The sequence below is a fragment of the Crocodylus porosus genome, unplaced genomic scaffold, assembly GCF_001723895.1.
Source record: "Crocodylus porosus isolate Cpor-Errol unplaced genomic scaffold, CroPor_comp1, whole genome shotgun sequence".
Lineage (NCBI taxonomy): Eukaryota > Metazoa > Chordata > Crocodylia > Crocodylidae > Crocodylus > Crocodylus porosus.
In genome coordinates, this window is record NW_017728909.1 from 55,297,555 (window position 1) to 55,307,513 (window position 9,959).

A 9,959-nucleotide genomic window follows, 5' to 3' on the forward strand; every position below is an offset into this window, starting at 1 on the left:
GGGAGGGGAAGTGGAAGTGAAGAGGAATTTGGTGGTGGATGCTTTAAAAAGGAACAGAGCACCAATAACAAAATAAGGCAGCTGTTTTAAAGCTACTCTGAGGTTTCCACTGATGGAAGCAGTCCTCTCAATAAAGATAGGCAGAAAAGAAACATTATTGTCCAAGGAACAAAATTAATGTATTAAATGCCAATTAGTTGTCATACAGATACACCACAATATGTACATAGTTATGTACAGATAAAATAAACAATGTACTCTCAAAACAAATTAGGTGGATCAGGGTCCAGTATAGAAAAGAACTTCATTATAGCCATAGGCTCTGACTAAAATGATGGACTTGTGGAAAGTTTTAAGCATTTCAGGTGACATCCCTCTTCCTGAGGGGGGCCAGGACCTTTGGGCCCCCACATACTCGGCACCTCTGATTATAGCCACAATTTTTTCAGCATGTAATCACATCTCAAAAAGTGCCATTAAAAACACAAGATTACCTTCTTTGTTGGATTTTGGTCACATGCTTTGCTAGAGAGACCTCTTGGGACTGAGAAGCTTAGATCTACCTTTGATTTAATAATCCATGAAGGAAGAGGGTTTAGTGGGATGCAGAGCCTCAAAGCTTGAAAGGTTTTAGCTAATGTTCAATAACCACTTTAAAAAATTGCCACTTTGTTCTACACCATCCTATTTTCTTTCTTTGGGCCTGTGAAGTGTTTGTTCACTGAAGATTCTCAGCACCTCTAAGTGACGCTATAGGCAGCAGAAGGCCGGGGCTAATGGGACTCCAGGCTGCTGTGGCAGGGAAGGGGAACACACACTCAGACACGCAGCCAGGATTGCAGCCCTGGCATGTGTATTACTGCCCAGCACAGCAGCCAGGCAAGTTTCAGTGTACTCTGTAAAGAGGAAGGAGCTTGTGAGGGGCCAGATTGAGCCCCCCACAGTGCAGGAGGGAGTAGGGCAGAGGCAGGGGTGAATGTAGCCCCGGGGCAGGTTGTGGGCTGATCTGAGCGTGGTCCAGGAGTGCGGGGAGGCTCCTGCCACTGTGTACACCCTGGGAGAGGGATGGGGTGGGGCATGTACCCCCTGATCTGTACATGGGATGGAGGCAGGCTGTTGCTGAGGGCTGGGCTCTGTGCCCCCCCTGCCATGAGAACAGAGCGATGCCATGTGCACCCCATTGCTGGGCTCTGCGCAGGAGGCTCATGGCATCATGCCACTCCTGGGCAGCAACAGCGGGGTGCAGCGTGCTCAGATCCGGGGTGTAAGCAGTGGTAGGAGCTCCCCTCCCCAACCCCTGGATGAGCCACCCAGGCTCCTTACCAGTCACCTATGTTTCAGCCAATGCCTCAAGGGGCAAAGTAAAGGCACACAATCTGAGATGTTCAGCACTACAAAGCAATGCACAGAACTGAGCTATAATATTTGTAGCATACAACATAATGCCTTCATACAAGAGAAATATAAAAAACAGCCTAGCAACATCATAATATAAAGTCAGTATAACGAAACTCAGTTATAGGAATATACACTAAAGCTTTGTCCCTCTAACCAGCAGCACTCAACCAAGCTGTTTTAATTTTTCTTTGAAGAACCAAGCAAGGAATATATAGCATTTTGCAGTACTGCCTTTGAAAAAACTAATCTAATGGCTATATTTTCAGTACTTCTTAGTTCAAAACTTCCTTCATATGCTTTCATTTCCTTTATACAGTTATAAGTTTATCTGCACAGGCACATCTGAAAAGCACTCTTTCGAAGCATCAGAAAAAACAACGTTGCTGTTTTTACAAACATATTTTCATATTTTCTGTTCAATAGTCATATGAAGAAACCATACACAATTGTGAAAATAGTTTTTCTGCTTAATTATGCAATAAAGGCTTGGTTCAAATAGGATTAATATAACTAGTGTTTAATTAAATGTGAAACTTCTAAGAGGATCACTCCAACAACAAAAGCAATTAACTTTCAGTTATATATAAGATATAATTAGGCAGGAAGTTCTTGTAATCCATTGGAATAACTTTTAAAACATTCACTGCTTTTGTGTTCCTTACTGTCAGACATATATGAAAAAATTAATCTTTAAAAACAAAAAAGAGAATTTTCATTCAAGGAAAAGAAATGCTGATAAATGTATATGTTCTAGAGCAGGATCAAATAATTGAAAAAAAAATTATTTGTGAACTCAGACTCCATCTCCCCATCTGTTCAGGTGTCAAAAGCTAATTATGATTGAAGACCTGATTCAGCAAAGACTTACGCATACAGGGTGCAACTGCATCTGAAATTAGTCTGGCTGAATAAATTCTGGCATAGCTCACTCTGGAGTTTATTGCTCCTGGGGGCTGCATTTGCATGTGTGCCTGGGGCTGTAGCATGTTGAGCCAGGGTGCAGCTGACAGGCCTCAGGGGTCAGCCTGACAGCCCAGAGCTGCTCTGCCCAGCAAAACGTGCTGTGGAGGGGCTGGCTAGGACACAAGGGTGCTACAATGTGGAGCTAACTGGCAGGCAGCCCCTGCACCAAAGCACCCTTGTGCCCCAGCCAGCCATGTCAGAATCTATACGTGTGTTGTGGAAGAGTTAATAACTTTGCTGTGGGATAGAACTTGTGCCTGGCAATACTATCCTAAGATGGAGTTAATAAGTTTATTCTGGCCTAGTAGCACTGCACATGTAGACGCTGATGTTTAACTGTGAAGTTAATTAGTCATGATCCTCCAATCATTTATGCATGAAGGGACTGCCTTTTTATTTTGTCTCTATAGCAATGGGGTTTTGCTCTGTAAAATCGGGATTCCTAGGCATTGACATGATACAAATAATTGCTATTACTACCACCACTACTACTAATATGCTTAATTTAAACATGTATATTTACTTCAAATAAAACTATTTCTATGAATGAAAGTTAAGCACATTCATGTGTCTGAGCAAGACTGAGATTTATATACATATACAGATACATACACACACAGAGGGTTTTAAGTTACAGAGATATTAGGCTTGAGGATAGCAGTAGTGAAGTTATAATAAACTAAATATGATGCAATGAAATTCACTCCAGTACCACATATAAAATTCTCTTACAAACCAATTACTGAAAATGCAGCATGAAAACTGCTTCATATGGACCCGAATTCCATAATACAAAACAGTTTGTGGACAATATACATTTTATAGTGACATATATGAGAAAAAGATATGAATAATTAATGCATGTATATAGCCACAGTCCCATAGAAAATTTGACTAGGTAGTGAAGTCTGACTGACAAGATTGTAGTATTTTACATATGCACACATTTTTTTCCTAGGGAATAGAGTGAAATCTCTCACTATAACAAACACCCAATCTTTTACGAATGACAAGAATGCTAGGTCAGCGTTCAAGTTTTCACATGCTGCAAGCAGTTGCATATGGGAGGTAATACACTCTGTAAAATGTACAGCTCTGATCTGACACTAGAAGGTTGGTGAGCAGTAGATTTGTGCGAAACGGGCTCTATTCGATTCAGATTTGGCCCAAATCAGGGACAATGATTTGATCTGTTGATTCAGATCACTGTCTCTGATTCAGTTCAGCCAAATCCGAACCTGAAGATTCGATGCTGATTTGGTGAATCAGTGATTCGAACACAGGTACAGCTTTAAAAGTTTTTTTCTACATACCTTGAGGTAGCAGGCACAGCTTGTGATCACTATGGTGCTAGGGCACATGCAGCATCTGACAGGAGCATGAGGGACTCTCCAGCATGCTTGACAGCAGACCCAGAAGTGAACTGGAAGTACTTCTGGTCCACTTCTGGGTCTGCAAGGGAGCCTGCTGGGGGGTCTCCCGTGCCCCCCGGCTCAGCAGTTGGTCACAGGGGGACCCTGGGTGCCCCCAGACCCAGGAGGCACTAGTCGCTGGGCTGGGGTGCAGCCTTGGGGCTGCAGGTCACAGCAAGGCAGCAACCCCCACTGCCAGACTTCTGCAGTGGGTAGAGGGTGCAGGGGCCACTCCAGGTTAGGGCTGCTTCAGCAGTCCAGCTGGCACAAAGAGTAGTGTCCCCAGAAAACAAATGGCTGCGCCTCAGAAGCTCCTGAGGGCAAGCAGCCCTGAGCTGCTGACCAGGACAGGTTTTTATATTGCTGGGGCCAGCACAGGGTAGGTTTTTATACTGTTGGGGCCAGCACAGGTGTGTCCCCACCTCTAGCTTCCCCTGGCTGCAGATCTGGGAGGAGCTGGGAGGGGTTATTTTGCCCCAAGTGACACAACTTGCCCCACTCCAAAGTGCATGTCTGGGCACATACACTGAAGCACAAATCCCTGGCTCAAATTTGTGTCACTCCTATCTGAGCTGCTGCAAGCACATGTGCCTGCATGTGTGAATGCCCCCCTAGAGGGCACTTTGCACTTGTTAACAAGCCTTAATGCACAGGCATTCATGTTTTAACTACTCTTACCTTGGTCCAATTGTAATATGTAACCTTACATGAAACAAATCTTATCCAGATCTACTTTATCTATGGTATAGGTCCAGGTAGGAAAAGATAGCTCAGTTGTTGAAAAAAATATTCTCAAATCAACTAGATTCTCTTAATACAGCTTCATTGTACTGGTCAGATATACCATAATGTGATATTATGAATATGGTCATGAAAACTCTTCCAAACCCAGGACTGACAAAGTAGTTTATACTGTCTTTTCTAGATTTGAACTGTTAGATGCACAAAAAAATTGAAGAATTCTTGTGCTCAGTCATGAAGTACCATTTAGGAAGAACCTGAATTATTGTAGATATCAATCTTTTCATATAGTAGTTAGAAGACCTAATGAGAAGCAGCATGATCCAGTAGCTGAGACACTAAAGTAGTTGATGAGGAGGCTGGACTTAAGATCCAGCCCTAGCTCTCTTTCTCTTCTGTTTTCCAGATGTTGCCTCCCATGCATTCAAATCAGATGGCTTCTGCTACTGGCCTCAAGTTTGCCTTTATGTTATTCACTTCATGTCTCTGTTTCTCCTCTCACCCTTCTGTTCTATTTAGTCTGTTAGGTTTTTGTGGTAAAATCTGAGCAGCAATAATCTCTGATTTCAAGTGTACCCATGAGGTGCTGCTGTGGTAACGAGAAATATTTTATAAAAGTGAAATTAGCCACCATTTGGTATTGCTGTCAAGGAAGAAGAAAGATGGGATAGTAAGGAATACAAAATGCTTTTTTTATGTTCCTCTCTAATCAATTTCTAGCCATTCTTTCTTCATTAAAAAGAGAAGGAAAATACAATTTGTTTCATAACTGACAAAGATCAAGAAAACAATTATGCTCCTTTTACTCTATTAGCCATTATTTAAAAATGGAATTATTTAAAAAAGTGGAAAGTATGACTATTATTGAATACACTGCAGTTTAAAGTGGGGAAAAACTTACAAACTTTCACATTAAAACTTTAATAGGTGCAGTTTTGGAAGGTGCTCTTATTGGCATCAGATAATAGTGAAGCCTTTTTTAAATGGTAACAACAAATACTTTTGTGTGAAAGTCCAGATACATCACAATTCAGAGCAACTGGAAAGTTTTAGCTTATGCTTCCTAATTGTTTAAAACAGAATTGACAAACATTTTTGCAATGGAAGATTTGCCATCGGTCTAACTTCCTTTTAACTGCTAGGGAGCAATACACAGAAAGAAACTGTAAGTGAGTAAGGGAATTGACAGGGCTTCCTTTAGTTCTTTAAAGCTAACAGAGGAGCAGTTTCAGCTGCTTAGGGAAAAGTCTGACAGGTATTTTTAACTGATGATGAATTTGTTATGCTTAATAAGTAGCAGACATTGTACCAAAAAGTTAATATATTATATTTTTTCTATAAAGGATTTAACAAAAAGAATTTGAGACTTTATTCACCGAGTACAGTAGGAGACTGAAATTGCTTTTACTGTTCTATCAATATAGCTGCTCCACTGCTCATGGGCTCTCTCTTTCACACCTGTTTATCAAGTTATCATTATAAAAATGAGAACCCAAGGAAGCAGTCAAAATGCTACCTTCTGCTGTTGGATATTTCATGGATGCCTAGAGACAGCTTTGGCAATATGGAGTGTTTGAAAGCTTTGCCCGCCCTGTCCTTTCAGTGATCTCATTGTAGGTGGGAAGCAAGAATAAAAATCAATGACTTAATTATTGAGGCTCTAGACTTTACAGCCTAAATGCTAAAATACAGCTTAAATACAGCATTAAAAAACTAAAATAAACCACAGTTTTATGCTGCCTTATTTAATTTGAAGGCTTAAATTCAATTGTCACTATAAACATTTCCATAAAATGAACTGTGAAATAAAGCTTTGCAGAGTCAAAAGCAATTTGGAAAGGGCAATGCTGCAATGTGCACTCTTACAACACTGTTAATATGAATAATGGCTTTTGGTTGAAATTATATAGAGGAGACATTTTGTTAGAGAGGGACCGCAGGAAAGGACATTAAATGCACTGGCCAGATAATATCCTTGGATGAAAAGGAGTCCATTCTGATCAGTACAGTTAATGGGAACTGACACTGGAATAGAGAAGACAAAGTAACTGACTCTCCAGGCATCAACAAATACAAACAAAAACTGAGTTTCTTAATAGCATTCCTGTGTGCTGCCTCTTTATGAAGTCAGGGAATTAATTTTAGATGCAAAGAAAGGAAAACAACAGAGAAAAAGAAAACAGCCCATAAAGAAAGCAGTCCCACTAAATACATATTTAATTTTAACTAGCAATGCTCTCTCTATAGTAGGGGTGGGAAGAATATGGCTTGTGGGCTGGATCCAAGCTGCTAGGCAATTCCATCTGGCCTCTGGGGCCCCTCTATAAGCTCTCTGCAAGCCCTGGCCCTGGGCTGCCCCTTTGCAAGGCAGCACCTCCATGCAGGAAGTGTGGCTCTAGTTGCTAAGCTACCACTCCCCACCTCAGCATGGCTTGATGCAGCCCCAGCCCTAGCCCTGAGCCAGGGGGCTCTAGACATGAAATGCCTCTGTCTGGTAGAGGTTTTTGCTGGCCGCCCCATGGCTGTTCCCAGCCCTCCCTGCTTGCCTGAGTGGAAATTCAGGTATGGACCTCACCAGTTCAGGGCCAGGGCCTCCTGCTAGAGGAAAGGGGCAGGAGCTTGGGGAGCCAGGTGCTATGGGGTCAGGTGGGGTTGCCACCATGTGTGACTGGGGACTTGGGTGGGAGAACTATGGGGCCAGGCTGGGCTGGCCCTGCAAGATGCCACTACTTGCAGCCAGAGACTCTGGAGGAAGCTGCATGTTATGGGGCTGGGAGGTGCTGGCCCCACACGCTGCTGCCACCTGCAGTGGGGGACTGGCGTGGGAACACAGGGACCTGTGCACTATGAGGCTGGCCCTGCTTACCGCTACCACATGCAGATCCAGGGACTGGCACACTCCAGGGACTCCGAGGACTGCCCATCTCTCCACAAACACATATGCACACACCCTCTCCTATACCCCAACCCTACCATACCCTCAAATAAATCCATACCCTCCCACACATACTCCTCCCCACCGTTGTTGGGTTAAAGTTAATTTTTCTTTATATACTCTTGATCTTGACTTTATAATACTCTTTATTGCTTTGTTAATCATTATTTTATAACCAACAGCCATTTTAGTTTGCTCAAATAACTGTGCAACTTAGCCTTAGTTGAGACTCCATTTTGATTTTTACATTGCTTAGCATAAGTGTAACAGTCATTTTGTTTTGTGATTTTGTAGGTTAAATATAGTATAAGCTAAGTAGTGTGTATACAAGGCCTATGGTATGTCTGGGATGTTTAAAAAGAAGTAATGAAAGAATAAACAGTATGTGTGGAAATACATATGTTGAGACAGTCTGTCTTGCACCTCAGACTAGAAGGACAGAAATACCCTTTTGTGATTTAACAGCCAAAGGTTACAGCAATGTCCAAAGATCAGCAGTTGAGAATTGCAAAATATAAGATCAGGTTTTGTTTTAATGGCTGCAGAAATTGCTGACAACAGATGGAAGAAATTGCAGACCACAAAGCCGAAGAGTCGTCAACCATAACATCGTAACCAAAGAGGAAAATCATTTTGTCATCAAGGGGACATGACACAGAAAGACCCATAGACTTGTATGGGGAACAACACTATAAAGATGGACAAGAACAAAGAGGCTTTAGGTTTGTCCTGCAAAGAAGAAGAGGAAGCATCAGAACACATCCAACAAAGGCTTGGCTTCACCCTTGTGGTTAACTTGGCTGGCCACCAAGCTAACTCGAGCATCTTAAGGACTGGTAATATCTTGATATTTGCAGGACTGTCTGTCTGTCTCCTTCTGTATGTATGTGAATAAATAGGTATGTATGTGTGAATATATGAAATAGGAAACACCACCTTCTGTTGTTCTTTCTTTTATTTTGTCTTATGTTTTCCATAAATGCGTAAGGTATTGTACCTTATCCCCTGATAAGAACCCCACTCATTTTTAATTCACACCATACTCTCCCACAGCCTCTACCCCAACCACATACCCTACACCCACACATCTCCACAACCACCCTACCACCCTTTTCCACACACCCCATTCACCATACCCACACTGCATGTGCACACCCCACCACACACACACCTATTCCCAAACCACACTCCCCACCACATACACCCCCTTACCCCAAACACAATATAAAAAGTAAGACAGTATTTTGAGCTATTATGTAATCACCTTTAGATACATTATGTAAACACATATCAGGACAAAAGTATATTTTTTAAATAAAATAATAATAAGGTGTAGTAGTTGGTTGTATTTTTAGAATATGATTTGGGCTTTTTTTTCTGTTTTCAAGATGGCAGCACCCTCCCACTCAGAAGGAGTACTTCTGGGATAAGGAGAGGGACTTCTGGTGGCAAAGGTCAGGAGTTGGGGTGGGGATGTCCAGCACCACGATGGCAACCAGGGGGTGGAGCACTGTCAAGGGGTGGGACTACCCTTGCAGCCTTCAACCACTCATCAAAACTTGTTAAGCAGTCCTCCAGCAAAATAATTGCCTGCCCCTGTTCTATAGCTTAGTTTTTTTTTCCCCTCCCACCACTTTCTTCACATTTTTTTTGCCTTCTTTGAAATCCCACATTCAGCTGTTGCTTAGGTTTGTCTCCCGTGTGACATTGTGCAGGACTCAGTGAGAAAAGGACAATTAACTATTTATATTCCCTCAAAACAGAAAAAAATTACAGAAGGTTTAAAATATCCAATTTGTCCATTTAGAACCATAGGGTGATAAAACATGGATTGTGATTCATTTAAGAATTGCTGAAGTTACTAGAAACTTTTGTATCCCACCAATTCCTTTCTGCATTGCTTAAAATGAACTTTAGCCAATTTAATTTAATTTAAGCACTTGTTTTGACCAAGTGCTGAAGACCAAGAGAAAAACAAACCACTTTAAACACTTTTATGCTAGTCACATACACATGCCATCAAGCTCACACTGTCTGGCTAATGCCCCCTGTGGACTCACATGTACACCGACAAAAGTATAAATCTTCACAATCTTGGTTTTGAGGATGTTTTTGTGCAACAAACTATTTAAGATGTGCAACTGCTATAACTAAGGAAATGGTTATTCATTTCTAGTGGTAAGAATTTCTCTGGCATAATCTGTCCCTCCATTATCTGAGATCTTAACGGTCTCACACCTCCATCTGTATGGGTAGGTATTACATCCTGGATACATCTACATATGAAATTAATGCAACACAATAAACTCCAGTGCATATCACACTGGAATGTATTGCTTCCTGGTGACACATTTACATGTCAAGATCACAGCACGTTAAGCCAGGGCAGAGCAGCCCGAGGCTGCTCTAACTCAGCTGAACATGCTGCAGAGTGGTGTTACCTGTCAGCTCCATGTTCTTGGGGAACCCTGACACAGGACACAGACTGTCTGACTCACAAAGAATCACCA

At 42.0% G+C, this 9,959-nt stretch overlaps 1 protein-coding gene and 1 long non-coding RNA gene across 2 annotated transcripts in view; both read right to left on the reverse strand.

Moving 5' to 3' along the window:
* LOC109308084 overlaps positions 1–418 on the reverse strand; it is a 16,501-nt gene extending 16,083 nt beyond the window's left edge. The window contains exon 1 of the long non-coding RNA XR_002100455.1: positions 328–418. This is a non-coding gene — a long non-coding RNA (uncharacterized LOC109308084). The remainder of the gene's footprint in view (positions 1–327) is intronic.
* Positions 1–9,959, reverse strand: part of EDIL3 (EGF like repeats and discoidin domains 3) — a 354,955-nt gene that overhangs the window by 73,813 nt on the left and 271,183 nt on the right. The gene's annotated exons all lie outside the window — the stretch shown is intronic.